This window comes from Hyperolius riggenbachi, chromosome 1 (genome assembly GCF_040937935.1).
Source record: "Hyperolius riggenbachi isolate aHypRig1 chromosome 1, aHypRig1.pri, whole genome shotgun sequence".
Taxonomy (NCBI): domain Eukaryota; kingdom Metazoa; phylum Chordata; class Amphibia; order Anura; family Hyperoliidae; genus Hyperolius; species Hyperolius riggenbachi.
Genome location: NC_090646.1, coordinates 675,060,278 through 675,081,548, shown reverse-complemented (window position 1 = coordinate 675,081,548; position 21,271 = coordinate 675,060,278).

Here is a 21,271-nt window from a genome sequence, read left to right as displayed (position 1 = left end):
ATACCCCAGTCAAAAAAACAACAAAAAACGAGCAAGGGGCATCAAAGATGGAAAAGGATCACTTTTCAAAAAAGAACAATGGGCTAAGTTAGAGGGTGTGGTGCCAATGGAGTCTGAGGACCTTCCAAAAGAGACAAAAAAATGAGACAGGAACCCCAGGAGCCCCTGATAGTGTAGCACGCTGAGGGTATGGGACACTCAACAACAGGATGTGCAGAGTACTCACAAGAATAGGTTGCAAGACCGGCAACCACAGTGTAACGGCTGGTGAGGAAAGCCCGTCCTCACTCGGGTTCTTTAGTCTTCGACAATGTAGGTCGCTCTCCAGGAAAAGATAAAGGGGTGTAAGGACTGGTTCACACGGACATCTGTTCAGCCGGCATTCAGGACTCAGCATTAAACCCTCCCATTCAAGTGAATGGGAGCGTTTGTACCAGGCTTTTACCAACGTTTGCGCGAACGCGGCTTTCTGATCCCAATTTACCTTTTGCTTGAGGTGACCCTTGGTCACTACATTTAGCGTCCAGGGACAGTTAACCACCGTGGCTAATGTCCCCTTCTGGGGACGAAAACGCTGACTGCAACAGAAAGCCGCCGAAAGCCCGAACGCACTGCCGCCGAGACACCTCTGAACGCGCCACTGCTGGAAGCCAGGCGGACGTCCGTGTGAACCAGCCCTAAGTGCTCCAAGTAACAAACATACACGGCCAACACCCCGAGCTGAAGGGGCTGGTGCCGGATATTACTGGGAGGGATGTGGCGCCCCAAGATGTGATGTGTGGAAGGGATAATGTCAGCTGGATAAAACATAAATGAATAGGCATACCTCTTAAAGGAGTAGCCCAAATAAATGAATACAATTTTTAATAGAAACCAGACACTTGAATGATAACGCATTTTGCGGATCGCAGTCCGCTTCCTCAGATCAAATAACAAAAAGTGTCTTAATACTAGCTTTTTGCAAGCAGGGAGTGCCTCTATGACTTAGGGCATTAAAACTTAGTGTGGCAAGGTCATAAGAAAAATAAAGTGTTTTTGTTTATGTTGAGTTTCAACCCCTACCTTTCCTAGTCTATTAACACATTGATAACCCCTGTAATACCTATACCTCTTTATACACCTGACTGTTGGCTGTAGCAATCAGATGTGATGGTTATGGCAACAGTTTGGTGCCCCAATGGTCTACAGATGCATTGCTCTGCTATTGCCTAACAATGTACCTGCACAGCCCCTGTATTGTTGCTCTAGTAAATGCATCCAATCACTACAGATGCACAGGCTGGAGTTAATGGTCCATAGTGATGGAGCGAACATTAAATTTTGCATTCACGAGTGCAAATTTACCACGAAAATTCACAAACTGACCGTTCGCAGCAGGCTCCTTAGACTTTAGGGCAGGCAAACTTCTAAAACTTTTAGGGCATCTCTGCAGCCACACTTTCTTTAAAAAGGTTAAAAAAGTGTACCAAAACCTGGACAGTGGGATGGCCGAGGAGGATCACGTGATAAATAGCCGCCAAAAATACGTATTTTGCACAAACCCTTTTTTAATGGTTATTTTTAAAGTTTAATGGCCGCTGACGTTAGCGGTTAATAGCAAAGCCCCCATCACAAGCCAGAAACACAAAATTTGCAGGGTATATTAAGGAGGACAGTGGGAGAAACAAAACAAAACAAAACAAAAAAAAATTGTCGTTTTTTAGAAAATACATTTTAAAGTTCATGTGGTGAGTGTGGGAAATAGGTTAGTAGTAAAGCCCCTGTATATGCTAGAAACACCAAACAGTGGTGCTCAAATACCCCTTTTTAAAATTCGAGTTTGGTCGAATTCGAATAGTAAATTATTCGAAGGTCAGTCGAATATTCGAGTCGAATAAATTTTACTATTCGATTCGACCTCGGACTTCGAGCTCACTATTCGAGTCGGTATTCGAGCTCATTATTCGAGCTGACTATTCGAATTGGCCTTAAATAGCTTCCCAACACTTGTTTTGAGGGTGAATGATGCAAGAAACATATTTTTTTCCAAGTAACAACAGCAAGTGATTATGTGGGGATGTTCCTTTAAAAAAAAAAAGGTGAAAAGAGAAGTTGTGTCCAGAATTTTGTTCAGTACTGTATATACTTCTTCTTCTTCTTCTTCTTTATCTTCTATATCTTCTTCTTCTTCTTCTATATCTTCTTCTTCTTCTTCTATATTGTCTTCTTCTTCTTCTTCTTCTTCTTCATCTTCTTCATCTTCTTCTTCTTCATCTTCTTCATCTTCATCTTCTTCATCTTCATCTTCTTCTTCTTCTTCATCATCTTCATCTTCATCTTCTTCTTCTTCTTCTTCTTCTTCTTCTTCTTCTTCTTCTTCTTCTTCATCTTCATCTTCATCTTCTTCTTCATCTTCTTCTTCTTCTTCTTCTTCTTCTTCTTCTTCTTCTTCTTCTTCTTCTATATTGTCTTCTTCTTCTTCTTCTTCATCATCTTCTTCTTCTTCATCTTCTTCATCTTCATCTTCTTCATCTTCTTCTTCATCTTCTTCATCTTCATCTTCTTATTCTTCTTCTTCATCTTCTTCATCTTCTTCTTCTTCATCTTCTTCATCATCTTCTTCATCTTCTTCTTCTTCTTCTTCTTCTTCTTCTTCTTCTTCTTCTTCTTCTTCTTCTTCTTCTTCATCATCTTCTTCTTCATCTTCTTCTTCTTCTTCTTCATCTTCTTCTTCTTCATCTTCTTCTTCTTCATCTTCTTCTATATCGTCTTCTTCTTCACTTATTTCTCTTTTCATTTTTTTTTTTTTAAAGAAATGCAGCTATTTTTGAGCGTAACAACAAATAGCTGGTGGCGCACGCATGTTGGAAGCGCCATTGTATGTGCTCCCTGGCAGTGGAAACACACAGACAGCAGTAGTTAAATTCAGCAGCAGGAGGAGGAGGATGAGTGTGTGGCAGCATGCAGTCAATGAGGCAGGCAGCGTGACATAATAGCCCTGGTACCTAGCGGTGATACCAGGGCTGTAAATAAACACAACAGGAGGTCCCAGACAGCGGTCGTGCAGCCCACATTGTGTCCAATACACAACTGGGACAACACAGTTTTCAACCCGGGCACCTCAGAAAAATTAAACCTTTTTTTTTTTAATGGTTTTTTGGTTTTGTTTGTAAAAGAAATTACACAGATATATAGCTATTGTTTGACGTAATAGCTGGTGGCAGAGTGGCAGCAGAAGGTAAATCTGTGTACCCTGGCGGTGGGAAACACAGACAGACAGCAGCAGCAGCAGGAGGAATGGAGGAGTATTGTGAGCAGCTATTGTTTGACGTAATAGCTGGTGGCAGTGTGGCAGCAGAAGGTAATTCTGTGTACCCTAGCAGTGGGAAACACAGACAGACAGCAGCAGCAGGAGGAATGGAGGAGTAGTGTGAGTGTGGCAGCAGGTAGGCAGCGTGACATAATAGCCCTGGTACCTAGCGGTGATACCAGGGCGTAAATAAACACAACAGGAGGTCCCAGACAGCGGTCGTGCAGCCCACATTGTGTCCAATACACAACTGGGACAACACAGTTTTCAACCCGGGCACCTCAGAAAAATTAAACCTTTTTTTTTTTAATGGTTTTTTGGTTTTGTTTGTAAAAGAAATTACACAGATATATAGCTATTGTTTGACGTAATAGCTGGTGGCAGAGTGGCAGCAGAAGGTAAATCTGTGTACCCTGGCGGTGGGAAACACAGACAGACAGCAGCAGCAGCAGGAGGAATGGAGGAGTATTGTGAGCAGCTATTGTTTGACGTAATAGCTGGTGGCAGTGTGGCAGCAGAAGGTAATTCTGTGTACCCTAGCAGTGGGAAACACAGACAGACAGCAGCAGCAGGAGGAATGGAGGAGTAGTGTGAGTGTGGCAGCAGGTAGGCAGCGTGACATAATAGCCCTGGTACCTAGCGGTGATACCAGGCCGTAAATAAACACAACAGGAGGTCCCAGACAGCGGTCGTGCAGCCCACATTGTGTCCAATACACAACTGGGACAACACAGTTTTCAACCCGGGCACCTCAGAAAAATTAAACCTTTTTTTTTTTAATGGTTTTTTGGTTTTGTTTGTAAAAGAAATTACACAGATATATAGCTATTGTTTGACGTAATAGCTGGTGGCAGAGTGGCAGCAGAAGGTAAATCTGTGTACCCTGGCGGTGGGAAACACAGACAGACAGCAGCAGCAGCAGGAGGAATGGAGGAGTATTGTGAGCAGCTATTGTTTGACGTAATAGCTGGTGGCAGTGTGGCAGCAGAAGGTAATTCTGTGTACCCTAGCAGTGGGAAACACAGACAGACAGCAGCAGCAGGAGGAATGGAGGAGTAGTGTGAGTGTGGCAGCAGGTAGGCAGCGTGACATAATAGCCCTGGTACCTAGCGGTGATACCAGGCCGTAAATAAACACAACAGGAGGTCCCAGACAGCGGTCGTGCAGCCCACATTGTGTCCAATACACAACTGGGACAACACAGTTTTCAACCCGGGCACCTCAGAAAAATTAAACCTTTTTTTTTTAATGGTTTTTTGGTTTTGTTTGTAAAAGAAATTACACAGATATATAGCTATTGTTTGACGTAATAGCTGGTGGCAGAGTGGCAGCAGAAGGTAAATCTGTGTACCCTGGCGGTGGGAAACACAGACAGACAGCAGCAGCAGCAGGAGGAATGGAGGAGTATTGTGAGCAGCTATTGTTTGACGTAATAGCTGGTGGCAGTGTGGCAGCAGAAGGTAATTCTGTGTACCCTAGCAGTGGGAAACACAGACAGACAGCAGCAGCAGGAGGAATGGAGGAGTAGTGTGAGTGTGGCAGCAGGTAGGCAGCGTGACATAATAGCCCTGGTACCTAGCGGTGATACCAGGCCGTAAATAAACACAACAGGAGGTCCCAGACAGCGGTCGTGCAGCCCACATTGTGTCCAATACACAACTGGGACAACACAGTTTTCAACCCGGGCACCTCAGAAAAATTAAACCTTTTTTTTTTTAATGGTTTTTTGGTTTTGTTTGTAAAAGAAATTACACAGATATATAGCTATTGTTTGACGTAATAGCTGGTGGCAGAGTGGCAGCAGAAGGTAAATCTGTGTACCCTGGCGGTGGGAAACACAGACAGACAGCAGCAGCAGCAGGAGGAATGGAGGAGTATTGTGAGCAGCTATTGTTTGACGTAATAGCTGGTGGCAGTGTGGCAGCAGAAGGTAATTCTGTGTACCCTAGCAGTGGGAAACACAGACAGACAGCAGCAGCAGGAGGAATGGAGGAGTAGTGTGAGTGTGGCAGCAGGTAGGCAGCGTGACATAATAGCCCTGGTACCTAGCGGTGATACCAGGCCGTAAATAAACACAACAGGAGGTCCCAGACAGCGGTCGTGCAGCCCACATTGTGTCCAATACACAACTGGGACAACACAGTTTTCAACCCGGGCACCTCAGAAAAATTAAACCTTTTTTTTTTTAATGGTTTTTTGGTTTTGTTTGTAAAAGAAATTACACAGATATATAGCTATTGTTTGACGTAATAGCTGGTGGCAGAGTGGCAGCAGAAGGTAAATCTGTGTACCCTGGCGGTGGGAAACACAGACAGACAGCAGCAGCAGCAGGAGGAATGGAGGAGTATTGTGAGCAGCTATTGTTTGACGTAATAGCTGGTGGCAGTGTGGCAGCAGAAGGTAATTCTGTGTACCCTAGCAGTGGGAAACACAGACAGACAGCAGCAGCAGGAGGAATGGAGGAGTAGTGTGAGTGTGGCAGCAGGTAGGCAGCGTGACATAATAGCCCTGTTACCTAGCGGTGATACCAGGCCGTAAATAAACACAACAGGAGGTCCCAGACAGCGGTCGTGCAGCCCACATTGTGTCCAATACACAACTGGGACAACACAGTTTTCAACCCGGGCACCTCAGAAAAATTAAACCTTTTTTTTTAATGGTTTTTTGGTTTTGTTTGTAAAAGAAATTACACAGATATATAGCTATTGTTTGACGTAATAGCTGGTGGCAGAGTGGCAGCAGAAGGTAAATCTGTGTACCCTGGCGGTGGGAAACACAGACAGACAGCAGCAGCAGCAGGAGGAATGGAGGAGTATTGTGAGCAGCTATTGTTTGACGTAATAGCTGGTGGCAGTGTGGCAGCAGAAGGTAATTCTGTGTACCCTAGCAGTGGGAAACACAGACAGACAGCAGCAGCAGGAGGAATGGAGGAGTAGTGTGAGTGTGGCAGCAGGTAGGCAGCGTGACATAATAGCCCTGGTACCTAGCGGTGATACCAGGCCGTAAATAAACACAACAGGAGGTCCCAGACAGCGGTCGTGCAGCCCACATTGTGTCCAATACACAACTGGGACAACACAGTTTTCAACCCGGGCACCTCAGAAAAATTAAACCTTTTTTTTTTTAATGTTTTTTTGGTTTTGTTTGTAAAAGAAATTACACAGATATATAGCTATTGTTTGACGTAATAGCTGGTGGCAGAGTGGCAGCAGAAGGTAAATCAGTGTACCCTGGCGGTGGGAAACACAGACAGACAGCAGCAGCAGCAGGAGGAATGGAGGAGTATTGTGAGCAGCTATTGTTTGACGTAATAGCTGGTGGCAGTGTGGCAGCAGAAGGTAATTCTGTGTACCCTAGCAGTGGGAAACACAGACAGACAGCAGCAGCAGGAGGAATGGAGGAGTAGTGTGAGTGTGGCAGCAGGTAGGCAGCGTGACATAATAGCCCTGGTACCTAGCGGTGATACCAGGGCTGTAAATAAACACAACAGGAGGTCCCAGACAGCGGTCGTGCAGCCCACATTGTGTCCAATACACAACTGGGACAACACAGTTTTCAACCCGGGCACCTCAGAAAAATTAAACCTTTTTTTTTTAATGGTTTTTTGGTTTTGTTTGTAAAAGAAATTACACAGATATATAGCTATTGTTTGACGTAATAGCTGGTGGCAGAGTGGCAGCAGAAGGTAAATCTGTGTACCCTGGCGGTGGGAAACACAGACAGACAGCAGCAGCAGCAGGAGGAATGGAGGAGTATTGTGAGCAGCTATTGTTTGACGTAATAGCTGGTGGCAGTGTGGCAGCAGAAGGTAATTCTGTGTACCCTAGCAGTGGGAAACACAGACAGACAGCAGCAGCAGGAGGAATGGAGGAGTAGTGTGAGTGTGGCAGCAGGTAGGCAGCGTGACATAATAGCCCTGGTACCTAGCGGTGATACCAGGCCGTAAATAAACACAACAGGAGGTCCCAGACAGCGGTCGTGCAGCCCACATTGTGTCCAATACACAACTGGGACAACACAGTTTTCAACCCGGGCACCTCAGAAAAATTAAACCTTTTTTTTTTTAATGGTTTTTTGGTTTTGTTTGTAAAAGAAATTACACAGATATATAGCTATTGTTTGACGTAATAGCTGGTGGCAGAGTGGCAGCAGAAGGTAAATCTGTGTACCCTGGCAGTGGGAAACACAGACAGACAGCAGCAGCAGCACACAGCAGCCCACTGTAGGTGTAAAATGTGTGGCTGCAGGCGACGTAATAGTCAAAGTGAACCAGGCTGGCTTAGTGAGCAGGAGCCAGGAGGTGGTAAAGGGTGGTAAGGCACATTAACGATGGTTCTTAGCCAGTTCATGTCCCCCTCTCGCCGACAACAGGGGCCAGGAACTCGCCTTCCACCCACGCCTGGTTCATCTTGAGAAACGTCAGTCTGTCCACAGACTTGTGAGACAGACGTGAGCGTTTCTCGGTGACCACGCCACCAGCTGCACTGAAGCAGCGCTCGGACAGCACGCTGGAAGGGGGGCAGGACAGCACTTCCAGGGCGTACTGCGCCAGCTCGCTCCAGATCTCCAGGCGCTTGACCCAATACTCCATGGGATCAACAGGGGCATCGCTGTCAAGCCCGCTGTAGGACCCCATGTAGTCAGCCACCATGCGGGTCAGGCGCTGGCTGTGACCGGAGGAGGATGCTGCTGCATGCACCTCCTCTCTAGTCACTGCTGCCGGAGCCTCTACAGTCCTGTAGAGCTCGTGGCTGAGAGACAGCAGGTCTGTGGGGCGCTTGCTGCTGCTGGATGCAGGCACCTGCTGCTGCCTCTGTGCTGGCTGCTGGACAGTGGGGGTGGAAGGCTGGGGGAAGGCTTCCTCCAAGCGCTCAACAAGGGCCTGCTGCAAGCTCCTTATTTGTTGCGCTGGGTCTCCTCCTGCAGGCGGCAGGAACTGGCTCAACTTCCCCTTGAGGCGTGGGTCCAACATCATGCTGATCCAGATGTCCTCCCTCTGCTTAATCTGGATCACCCTGGGGTCCCTGCGCAGGCACGTCAGCATGTGCGCTGCCATTGGGAAGAGGCGGGCCACGTCTGCTGGCACATCGACGGCAGTGCTGCTGTCCTCATCCTCCTCCTCTGCCTCGTCAGCCTCATCCTCTCTCCACCCCCGCACCAACTCAGCTGCACTGTGCTGCTCCCCCTCATCAGCAGCAAGGTCAGGGACCTCCACCAAGTCCTCCTCCTCCTCCCCCTCAGAGGTGGACTGTGCAGCTGCTTGCCGCTCCTGCTGGTCCAAGGCTGCCGCTCCCTGTTCCAGCAAAGCATCGAGGGCCCTGTTCAGCAGACAAACCAGGGGCACCCACTCGCAGACCATAGCATGGTCCCTGCTCACCATGTTTGTGGCCTGCAGAAAGGGAGCCAGCACTAAGCACACCTGCTGCATGTGCCTCCAGTCATCATCGGGGACGATGGACGGGATGTTGCTGGTCTTGTCCCTTCTCTGAGCGGCGGAAACAGTGGCCAGGGCAAGGTACTGGTTGACAGCGTGCTTCTGTTCAACCAGACGCTCCAACATCGCCAGGGTGGAGTTCCAGCGAGTCGGAACGTCAATGATCAGCCGATGGCGTGGCAGATCCAGCTCCTTTTGCACGTCTTCCAGGCTCGCACAGGCTGCAGCCGAGCGCCGGAAGTGACGCACAACGTTCCTTGCCGTTTCCAGCAGTTCGCCCATCCCCTGGTAGGTGCGCAGGAACTTCTGCACCACCAGGTTCAGCACGTGGGCAAGACAGGGGATGTGGGTCAGGTTTCCCCTGTCTATTGCGGCAACCAGATTGGCCCCATTGTCGGCCACCACCTCTCCGACTCTGAGGCCTCTGGAGGTCAGCCAAATCCTCTCCTGCTCCTGGAGTTTGGCCAACACATGGGTTGCCGTCAGCTTGGTCTTCCCAAGGCTGACCAAGTGCAGCAGCGCTTGGCAGTGGCGGGCCTTCACGCTGCTGCTGAGGCGGGGGGTTTGGCCAGGTGTGCCGGAGGATGGCAGAGGATCGGAGGAACCTGCTGCAGTTCCCCTGACCCTGCGGGGTGGCACCACCCACTGTGTTGCTGCTGCTGCTGTGCCCGCTGCTGCTCTCCCATCCTCACCCCCTTCCACCAAGCTGACCCAGTGGACAGTGAAGGACAGGTAGCGGCCTGTCCCGAAGCGGCTGCTCCAGGAGTCCATGGTGACGTGGACCCTTTCACCAACCGCGTGCTCCAGCCCTCGCTCCACATTGGCCATCACAAAGCGGTACAGTGCAGGAATGGCCTTGCGGGAGAAAAAGTGTCTGCTGGGGAGCTGCCAGTCTGGGGCTGCGCAAGCAAGCAGCGCACGAATGTCGCTCCCCTCCTGCACGAGCGTGTACGGCAGGAGTTGGGAGCACATGGCCCGTGCCAGCAAGCCGTTCAGCTGCCGCACGCGACGGCTGCTGGGAGGCAGAGCCCTAACCACCCCCTGGAAGGACTCGCTCAAAAGGCTCTGGCGTGGCCTTTTGCTGGCACGGGAATCAGCAGACACAGCGGAGGAGGCCACTGAGGACTGGCTGCCAGAACAGGCCTCAGTGTCGGTGGCTGGAGTTGCAGAGGGGGGAGGAGCAGTGCGTTTCCGCACTCCTGCTGGTGCTGCTGGAGGAGCAGGAGGGCGGGTGGCTGCTGTTGCTGCTGCTGCTGCTGCTGAAGGCTGTGCAGTGATGGGTGTGGTGCCACTGCCAGCACCAGATGCCTTCAGCCTCTGGAACTCCTCATGCTGGTGGAAATGTTTCGCAGCAAGGTGGTTTATGAGCGAGCTGGTGCTGAACTTTAAGGGGTCTGCACCTCTGCTCAACTTCCGCTGACAGTGGTTGCAAGTGGCGTACTTGCTGTACACAGTGGGCATCGTGAAAAATCGCCAGATTGGTGACAAAAACATCCCCCTACGGCATGGAAGCGCTGCTGCCTGTCTCCCTGTGGTGGTTGGGGGGGGGGCTTGGGTGCGGCTGGTGGTGGTACTGGCAGATGCTGCTGCTGCTGCTGCTGCTGAGCCTGAGACACCAGCAGGCTGTGGGACCTGCCTACTGCTGCCAATGCTTGCAATGATGCGCCTCCTTGCAAGGCCCACAAGCGCATCCTCCTCCTCCTCCGAGCTGCTGAGGACGACATCCCCTGGAGGTGGTGGCACCCAGTCTCTGTCTGTCACCGGGTCATCACCATCATCCTCCCCCTCCTGAAACATGTCCTGCTGGGATGATGACCCCCCAAACTCCTCTCCTGATGCATGGATGGGCTGCTTGACTGTCGCCACAGTCTTGCTGTCCAATCCCTCATCCCCCAAAGTGCCCATCAGCATCTCCTCCTCCAAATCGCCAACAACAGCAGACAATTGACTCATCATGCCTGGGGTCAAAAGAGTGCTGAATGACAGGTCGGCGACTGACGGTGAACTGGCCTCCTCCCCAGACCCTGCTGGGCGGCTGCTGCGAACAGGGGTGGTGGTGGTGGTGGTGGTGGTGAGGGTGGAGGCCTCGGATGCAGAGCTGATGGCGGGCTGCTCATCCTCCGTCATGAGTTGCACCACAGTGTCTGCATCCTTTTCCTCAATGGGACGTTTCCGACCCGGCTGGAGGAAAATCGGAGCAGGTGCTACACGCTGCTGCTGCTGTGTCTCTGCAGCGTGAGTTGCAGATGCTCCTGCTGGGCGGCGCCCAAGGCGTCCACGGCCAGTGGCTATGGGAGGAATGTTAGCCACTGACGCTGCTGCTGCGGAACTGTGCATGGTGGCGCGGCCGCGCCCGCGGCTTGCCACAATGCTGCTCCCTCTCCTCCTGATTCCCTTGCTGCCCTTCCCCTTGCCCAAACCGCGCTGGCTGCCACTTCCAGACATCTTCGATGTTTTGGGCGTATAGACAAAAGTTTTTTACAAGGGCGGGTGAAAAGTGGGGTACTTTAATGGAGTGGGTTGGTGGGTGAGGTGACTGAGTGAGTGTCCCTAGTACAGTAAGTAAGTAGTAACAGTCAGGAAGTACAACTAGCAGTTACAATAATCAATCAGTAATCAGAAGGAAATAGAGTGTGTGTTGTGTGTACACAGACAGTGAGTGCACACACGCAGGAGCTAGTAGCCTATGAACAGTGACTGAGTGTCCTAGACTCCTAGTACAGTAAGAGTAACAAGTAGTAACAGTAAGTACAACTAACTAATTACAATAATCAATCAGTAATCAGAAGGAAATAGAGTGTGTGTAGTGTGTACTCAGACAGTGAGTGCACACACGCAGGAGCTAGTAGCCGATGAACAGTGACTGAGTGTCCTAGACTCCTAGTACAGTAAGAGTAACAAGTAGTAACAGTAAGTAACTAACTAATTACAATAATCAATCAGTAATCAGAAGGAAATAGAGTGTGTGTTGTGTGTACACAGACAGTGAGTGCACACACGCAGGAGCTAGTAGCCGATGAACAGTGACTGAGTGTCCTAGACTCCTAGTACAGTAAGAGTAACAAGTAGTAACAGTAAGTAACTAACTAATTACAATAATCAATCAGTAATCAGAAGGAAATAGAGTGTGTGTAGTGTGTACACAGTGAGTGAGTGCACACACGCAGGAGCTAGTAGCCGATGAACAGTGACTGAGTGTCCTAGACTCCTAGTACAGTAAGAGTAACAAGTAGTAACAGTAAGTAACTAACTAATTACAATAATCAATCAGTAATCAGAAGGAAATAGAGTGTGTGTAGTGTGTACTCTGACAGTGAGTGCACACACGCAGGAGCTAGTAGCCGATGAACAGTGACTGAGTGTCCTAGACTCCTAGTATAGTAAGAGTAACAAGTAGTAACAGTAAGTAACTAACTAATTACAATAATCAATCAGTAATCAGAAGGAAATAGAGTGTGTGTAGTGTGTACTCAGACAGTGAGTGCACACACGCAGGAGCTAGTAGCCGATGAACAGTGACTGAGTGTCCTAGACTCCTAGTACAGTAAGAGTAACAAGTAGTAACAGTAAGTAACTAACTAATTACAATAATCAATCACTAATCAGAAGGAAATAGAGTGTGTGTGTACAAGACTGTGAGTGCACACACGCAGGAGCTAGTAGCCTTAGCCTTAGCCTATGAACAGTGACAGTGAGTGTCCTAGCCTAACTACAATACTAAATACAGAATCAATCAGTAGTAAAGGTAAAGGACAGCAGCAGAAATACTGGTATAGATGAGAGAAATATACTAACAGAGGACAGGAGAGAACAGCTGCCCACACAGGCAGGCCCTGAGGCCTAAAGCTGTGTAAGCCTGCAGCAGCTGTGTCTCTGTCTATGTAACACAAAAGCTACTAACTAAAATACAATGTCTATCTAACTAACAACAATATAGGTGTGTATAGGAGGTGTATGTGAGCAAAAACGCTAGGTAAATGAACACAATAGAGCTCTTGCTAAGCCAAAGCACAAAGGAGCAACTCTCTCTCTGTACAAGTCTCAGGCAAGCACGGAGAAACCTAACATGGCGGCCGCTATTTATAGGGTAGGGGCTGGCCAGGGTCCCCCTCTGTGATTGGCTGCCGTCAGAGGGCCTGGGAGCCCTCTGATTGGCTCTAAGGACATCAATCTGGGCTATGACGCTATTCGAGCTCGGTGCCGAGCTCGAATAGCGCTGGTTTGCTCGAATAGCTCGAATAGTGAATGGGCTATTCGAGTGTACTCGAATAGCCCATTCGAATAGCTACAGCTATTCGGAGCTCGAATACCGAGCTCGAATAGCTGGAAAAGAGCTCGAATATTCGAGCTACTCGAATATTCGAGCTCTGCTGAGCACCACTGACACCAAATTTGCAGAGTATGTTAAAGAGGTCATGGTTCATGGTTAGAGAGGCTCTGGGTGGGTGGGGGGAGGGTGGATTCAGCCAATTCTCCCTCTCTTCCCCAGAGCCCCTGTCCAATCCACGGACAAATGTCTCTTTCCCATCTCCATTGCCCCAGGAGGAGGTGGGGGCCGATGACTGCCGGAGGGGGGGTTTCAAGCTGGCATCTGGGAGCCCCCTTTAAGAATGGGACCCCCGGATGCCAGTCCCCTTCCCAGGAGAAATTAGTATAGGGGTAAAGAGTACCCCTTACCCATTTCCACAAAGCGTTAAAAGAAATAAAAACACAACGATGAAAACAATACTTTATTAATCTTAATTAACCATGAATACTTACCTTTGAAAAAAAGTTTCCAATATCCTCTAAACTTCTGACCTTGATTGAAGCTCTCCACTGGCTGCCGCCACACCCTGCCGCTCCCACCACAGCTCTAGCTATACTATGTATATACTATGTGTAGCTAGAGCAAAGGTATCTTTAACTACTAAAGACCGCCTCACTCCAATGGGCATGACCGCGGCGGCAGCCCCAGGACCTCCTCCTAGGGAACGGCCGCGCGCATGTTTGTAAAGAGGGAACTTACATCAGCCGTTCCCAATATCATTCCCTCTTCCACCCTTACCCCCTCAAGAACAGGTAGAAAGAATTTTCAAAAAACACTAGGCTATCCTAACAAGTGATCCGGTGCTCGCAAGAGCACTTCCCAATAAACCTAACTTTATATATCGGAGGGCACCGAACCTTCGGGACGTCCTTGTCCCGAGCTGTGTGGACCCGCCTGTGGGTCGAGAGGCCAGCAACTGGCAGTCCCCGGGCTTTTATCCGTGTGGTAACTGCCAGGGATGTGGCCTGTCCAATAGGAAGGTAGTACTTAGATCTATTACCTCCAATTATAATCAAAAAGTGTTTAAAATCAAGACTTGACACAGTCAAAAAAAAAAAAAAAAAAAAGAGCAAGGGGCATCAAAGATGGAAAAGGATCACTTTCAAAAAAGAACAATGGGCTAAGTAGGACGGTGTGGTACCAATGGAGTCCAAAGACCTTCCAAAGGAAACAAAAAATTAGACCGGGACACCAGAAGCCCCTGATAGTGTAGCATGTCGGGGGTATGGGACCCTCAACAACAGGATGCGCATAATACTCACAAGAATAGGTTGCAAGACTGGCAATCACAGTGTAACAGCTGGTAAGAAAAGCCCGTCCTCACTCGGGTTCTTTAGTCTACGTCAATGTAGGTCACTCTACAAGAAAAGATAAAGGGGTGTAAGGGCTGGTTCACACGGATGTCTGGCCTACGTTTGGGACTCGGCATTTAACGCTCCCATTCAAGTGAATGGGAGCATTTGTACCGTGCTTTTACCAGCGTTTGCGCGAACGCAGAGTTCTGATCTCAATTTTCCCTGGCATTTGAGGGGACCCTGGATGCTACACATAGTGTCCAGGGACGGTTAACTGCCGTGGCTAATGTCCCTATGTGCGGACGAAAACGCAGACTGCAACAGAAAGCCGCCGAAAGCCCGAATACACTGCCGCCAAGACACCTCTGAGCGCGCTGCCGCTGGAAGCCAAGCGGACGTCCGTGTGAACTTGCTTTAAAGTGTTCCAAGTAACCAACATACACGGCCAACACCCGAGCTGAAGGGGCTGGTGCCGGATATTACTGGGAGGGATGTGGCGCCCCAAGATGTGATGTGTGGAAGGGATAATGTCAGCTGGATAAAACATAAATGAATAGGCTTACCTCTTAAAGGAGTAGCCCAAATAAATGAATACAATTTTTAATAGAAACCAGACACTTGAATGATAACACATTTTGCGGATCGCAGTCCGCTTCCTCAGATCAAATAACAAAAAGTGTCTAAATACTAGCTTTTTGCAAGCAGGGAGTGCCTCTATGACTTAGGGCATTAAAACTTAGTGTGGCAAGGTCATAAGAAAAATATAAAGTGTTTTTGTTTATGTTGAGTTTCAACCCCTACCTTTCCTAGTCTATTAACACATTGATAACCCCTGTAATACCTATACCTCTTTATACACCTGACTGTTGGCTGTAGCAATCAGATGTGATGGTTATGGCAACAGTTTGGTGCCCCAATGGTCTACAGATGCATTGCTCTGCTATTGCCTAACAATGTACCTGCACAGCCCCTGTACTGTTGCTCTAGTAAATGCATCCAATCACTACAGATGCACAGGCTGGAGTTAATGGTCCATAGTGATGGAGCGAACATTAAATTTTGCATTCACGAGTGCAAATTTACCACGAAAATTCACAAACTGACCGTTCACAGCAGGCTCCTTAGACTTTAGGGCAGGCAAACTTCTAAAACTTTTAGGGCATCTCTGCAGCCACACTTTCTTTAAAAAGGTTAAAAAAGTGTACCAAAACCTGGACAGTGGGATGGCCGAGGAGGATCACGTGATAAATAGCCGCCAAAAATACGTATTTTGCACAAACCCTTTTTTAATGGTTATTTTTAAAGTTTAATGGCCGCTGACGTTAGCGATTAATAGCAAAGCCCCCATCACAAGCCAGAAATACAAAATTTGCAGGGTATATTAAGGAGGACAGTGGGAGAAACAAAACAAAACAAAACAAAAAAAAATTGTCGTTTTTGAGAAAATACATTTTAAAGTTCATGTGCTGAGTGTGGGAAATAGGTTAGTAGTAAAGCCCCTGTATATGCTAGAAACACCAAATTTGCAGAGTATGTTAAAGAGGTCAGTGGGAACAAGACGCAAAAAATCAAAAAGACCTTTTAGTTTTTGAGAAGATTGATGTTTAAGTTAGAGGAAAAAAGTATATATTTGAATGCGGTAAAGTGACATATAATGTATCACCATGTATATACGTGTATTTTTTTATGTTCAGAGTATGGGAAATAAAAGCATAATGTGAAGTCCCCCTCCCAAGCCTTTGTCTCCATGCAGGCTGGGATAGTGAAAATGTGGAGCCCCGCTGTGTGGGGCTTTGTACCCTGAGCTATCCCAGCCTACATGGTTCATGGTTAGAGGGGCTCTGGGTGGGTGGGGGGAGGGTGGATTCAGCCAATTCTCCCTCTCTTCCCCAGAGCCCCTGTCCAATCCACGGACAAATGTCTCTTTCCCATCTCCATTGCCCCAGGAGGAGGTGGGGGCCGATGACTGCCAGAGGGGGGGGGTTTCAAGGTGGCATCTAGGAGCCCCCTTTAAGAATGGGACCCCCGGATGCCAGTCCCCTTCCCAGGAGAAATTAGTGTAGGGGTAAAGAGTACCCCTTACCCATTTCCACAAAGCGTTAAAAGAAATAAAAACACAACCATGAAAACAATCCTTTATTAATCTTAATTAACCATGAATACTTACCTTTGAAAAAAAGTTTCCAATATCCTCTAAACTTGTGACCTTGATTGAAGCTCTCCACTGGCTGCCGCCACACCCTGCCGCTCCCACCACAGCTCTAGCTATACTATGTATATACTATGTGTAGCTAGAGCAAAGGTATCTTTAACTACTAAAGACCGCCTCACTCCAATGGGCATGACCGCGGCGGCAGCCCCAGAATCTCCTAACGCCAATTGGCGTCAAGTCCTGGGGCTGCAGTTTCCCAGGGAACGGCCGCGCGCATCCTGTTCCAATGCAGATACCGAAGGGGAGGAGGGAAGGGGAGGAGGGAAGGGGAGAGAGGGAGAGAGAGCCTTGATGAGGCTAGAAAAAAAAGTAAACAAAGTGGCAGCAGCGATCGAACCCCCCGGTGAAAAAAATGTATGATAAAATTATTTGAAACTCCAGTTGTTATCTATGCAAAAGAGCCATTGAGCTCCACGACTTTCAAAGTCACAGAGAGCTCAGGTCTTCTGAAGCTTATTATCTCAAGTGTCTGTCATTGTATTGTTTTTTCTTCTGCAGAGGACAGTTCCAAAGTTCACTGGCCTGCTCTGTGAAATCATTTAGAATGCTGAGTAGTGTGTAAACTGCAAATATTAGAGAATGATGCAATGTTATAAAAATAAACCATATAACGGAAACTAAAAATATGAGAATATTTTCTTTGCTACTAATGTTCTAGTAATTATCCGCACTACACACACAATTCATTATATCATCATTTTTTGTGCTTCTGTGTCTCTTTTATTTGGCTCCAAGGCTCCCTATTAGGCTATTAACAGTCCAATGGGAATCTGGAGGATTGTTGCTATGGTAACAAATGTTACTAATGCTAGTTAGTAGCACGTGTTACTATAGCAATGGATGTGCTAGTTGAGTACAGTGAGTCAAGCTTATAGCGCAACACGCGGAACACACAGCCAGTAGTAAGAGTAAGTAAGTAGAAGTCTGTTCACAACAATATTACTGTGCTTTCATGCATCAGGCCCCTGGTGTCTATATGCCTATGTGGATCATATGGTCATTCGTATGCATCAGTCTGCTCAACATTAGCCACTAAGGTCTTGCAGAAAAAACTCCCCCCTTTTCTTCAATGAATGTGTTAATGAGAAGAGGCCATGAAACAGTAAAAACTTAAAGAGTAACTGTCAGGCATAAAATCCATAATCATTTCTCTATTACAAACTGTTAAGTAAGTGAAAAAGATGCTAACAAGGCAATTCAGAAGTTTAAGATCAATTTCACTTTTTTTTCAATAGTTTATTAGTCGCCAATACACCCAGGCTCTTTTCTTGTACGCTGGTCGCAAAAGAGAAGTTGTAATGCATTCTAATTAAGCCTGATTGGCTGAAGTCTCTGTCCTTCACCTCTGTTCTTCTCTGATTGGCTGCAGCTGCTAGGGCAGCGGGGAGAGGGGTCCAGAAGCTGTCCTCCGTCACTGTCCTCGGCCCCCCTCCTGTTGTGTCCCCCTCTCTGCACTCCTGACGCATCCCCCCTTGCCCCGCATCCCATCTCGCCCTGCATCCTTCCTCGCATCTCCTCTCCTCCCTGCACTATTACTCAGCGAAGCGGGGAGGAATAAAAGCAGTGCGCACAGACTCACCTCCATTTGGTTCCATGCACTGGAGTTCCTGTCTATACACTCTGCACTACCGCTGGCGGTACTGCAGAATATATAGACGTAAACTCCAGCGTGTGGAACCATATGGAGGTGAATCTGTGCACACTGCTTTTATTCCTCTCTGCTTCGCTGAGTAATAGTGTCGGAGGAGAGGCTATGCGAGGGGGGATGTAGGGTGAGGGAGGGATGCTGCAGCCTGTGCGACCCAAGATGGGGCCCTGACATGGACAGAATTCTGGCCATTTCATTATATAAAATACACTGAAATCAAAACGTGTACAGGGCAATCCATGTGTTATGCAAGTAGAGCAAGTATCTACTTAAATGTGTTTTTTTCCCTGGCATAGTATGGCTCATAGTTGTTCTTTAAATCTAAAATAAAACTGGAATAACTAAAAAATGTTATTTTTAGGAGAAAGAGGATAGATACATCTCATTTATTTTTAACCTCAGATTTCCTTTAAAGAGATCACCCCTTTTTGCTACAGCAGAATTCATGCAGAAAAACATGATTGATGGGATCAGGTGGCCAGTTTGTAAGTCTCAGAGGTTTCATGGTAGTGATCATGTGATCAAGTGTTATGTCAGCTTCCTATTTAGGTCCCTATTATACCTGCGCGTGAAACCTGCGGTGTGTTACCCTATTTTACCACAAGGGGGCTGAGGCCGCAAAAACAATTAAAGTCTATGGAGATTTTCACACCTAATGCAGTCCGTTGCAGTATCCAATCTGAGAGCTGCGGAGCATTACCACAAGCACCACGCTTCACACACGGAGCTGGGGGTAATGGCAGTGTATGGGCAATGCAGTAATTGTAAACACCGTAGCACAGTGCACGATGGTAATCTCAGTGCCCAGCAGGAAGTGTGTCACTAAATGGGGATGGGCCTATGCATATGACCCTGTTGCCACACCGTGACATAGGGTCCTATGAGGAAGGATTTGTGTTCCATCTGCCGCTCAATCGATGCACCGGTATAATGTAAAACTGGCCTTAGAATGAAACAGGACCAGACAATCAGACAAGTTGATCTCAACCACTTGATCCTCAGCATCTCCAACAATTCTTCTGCAATGAATATGTATAGGTTAATTGTCCAGCTTTAGTGCTTCACAAAAAATTCATTATTTTTAAGGCAAAATAGAAGAGGATGAAAGGCAAATGAAGAGGAGAACACAGCTTCAGCTGGAGCAAGAAAAGCGCATCCAACAGCAGATTGAGGACGAGAGTAGAGCTCTGGAGGAAACACTAACCCAGTTTAATAAGGAGTTGGAGATAAGTCAAACGACACAAAGAGAGATAAAAGCTCTCACCTCCCACCACACAGTGAAATATGTTACTCCGCCCTACAAGACCAAAAAGGTAACATCATTATTTTTATTATCATTAACAAAGAAGCGGTATTAACACTTAGCCATATCGCTCAATACTTATAACATTACATGCTTATTACATGCACCTTGTTCACACTAATAACATAACACACATCTTTCTCACATGTATTACATACACCTCAATCACATTTATAACACACACCTTCTTCACACTTATTACATGCACCTCATTCACACTTATTACATGTACCTCGTTCACACTTATTACATGTACCTCGTTCACACTTATTACATGTACCTCAGTCACACTTATTACATGTACCTCAGTCACACTTATTACATGCACCCAGTGGCGTAGCTAAGGAGCTGTGGGCCCCGATGCAAGTTTTACATGGGGCCCCCCAAGCACTGTATGCATGACAATTGATACGGTGCACCAAAACCTGCCAATGGCAACTCCAGTGTCAGAGATGCAAGAAGAGGATGGGGAACAGTTTGTTAGTGATTACCACTATTCAATGTATCTATAGAAGTGATTATTATGAGCACAGGACCAATAGAGAGCTAATACTGTAGTTGAGGGATGGACCTTCAGGGCCCCTCTGGCCCAAGGGCCCTGATGCGGTCGCTACCCCTGCACCCCCTATTGCTACGCCCCTGCATGATGCACCTCATTCACTCTTATTACATGCACCTCATTCACTCTTATTACATGCACCTCATTTGCATTTATTACATGCACCTCATTCACTCTTATTACATGCACCTCATTTGCATTTATTACATGCACCTCATTCACTCTTATTACATGCACCTCATTCACACTTATTACATGCACCTCATTCACACTTATTACATGCACCTCATTCACTCTTATTACATGCACCTCATTCACACTTATTACATGCACCTCATTCACACTTATTACATGCACCTCATTCACTCTTATTACATGCACCTCATTCACACTTATTACATGCACCTCATTCACTCTTATTACATGCACCTCATTTGCATTTATTACATGCACCTCATTCACTCTTATTACATGCACCTCATTCACACTTATTACATGCACCTCATTCACACTTATTACATGCACCTCATTCACTCTTATTACTTGCACCTCATTCACTCTTATTACTTGCACCTCATTCACTCTTATTACATGCACCTCATTCACACTTATTACATGCACCTCATTCACACTTATTACACGCACCTCATTCACACTTATTACATGCACCTCATTCACACTTATTACATGCACCTCATTCACTCTTATTACTTGCACCTCATTCACACTTATTACATGCACCTCATTCACTCTTATTACATGTACCTCGTTCACACTTATTACATGTACCTCGTTCACTCTTATTACATGTACCTCGTTCACACTTATTACATGCACCTCATTCACACTTATTACATGCACCTCATTCACTCTTATTACTTGCACCTCATTCACACTTATTACATGCACCTCATTCACTCTTATTACATGTACCTCGTTCACACTTATTACATGTACCTCGTTCACTCTTATTACATGTACCTCGTTCACACTTATTACATGCACCTCGGTCACACTTATTACATGCACCTCATTCACTCTTATTACATGCACCTCATTCACACTTATTACATGCACCTCATTCACTCTTATTACATGTACCTCGTTCACACTTATTACATGTACCTCGTTCACACTTATTACATGCACCTCATTCACTCTTATTACATGCACCTCATTTGCATTTATTACATGCACCTCATTCACTCTTATTACATGCACC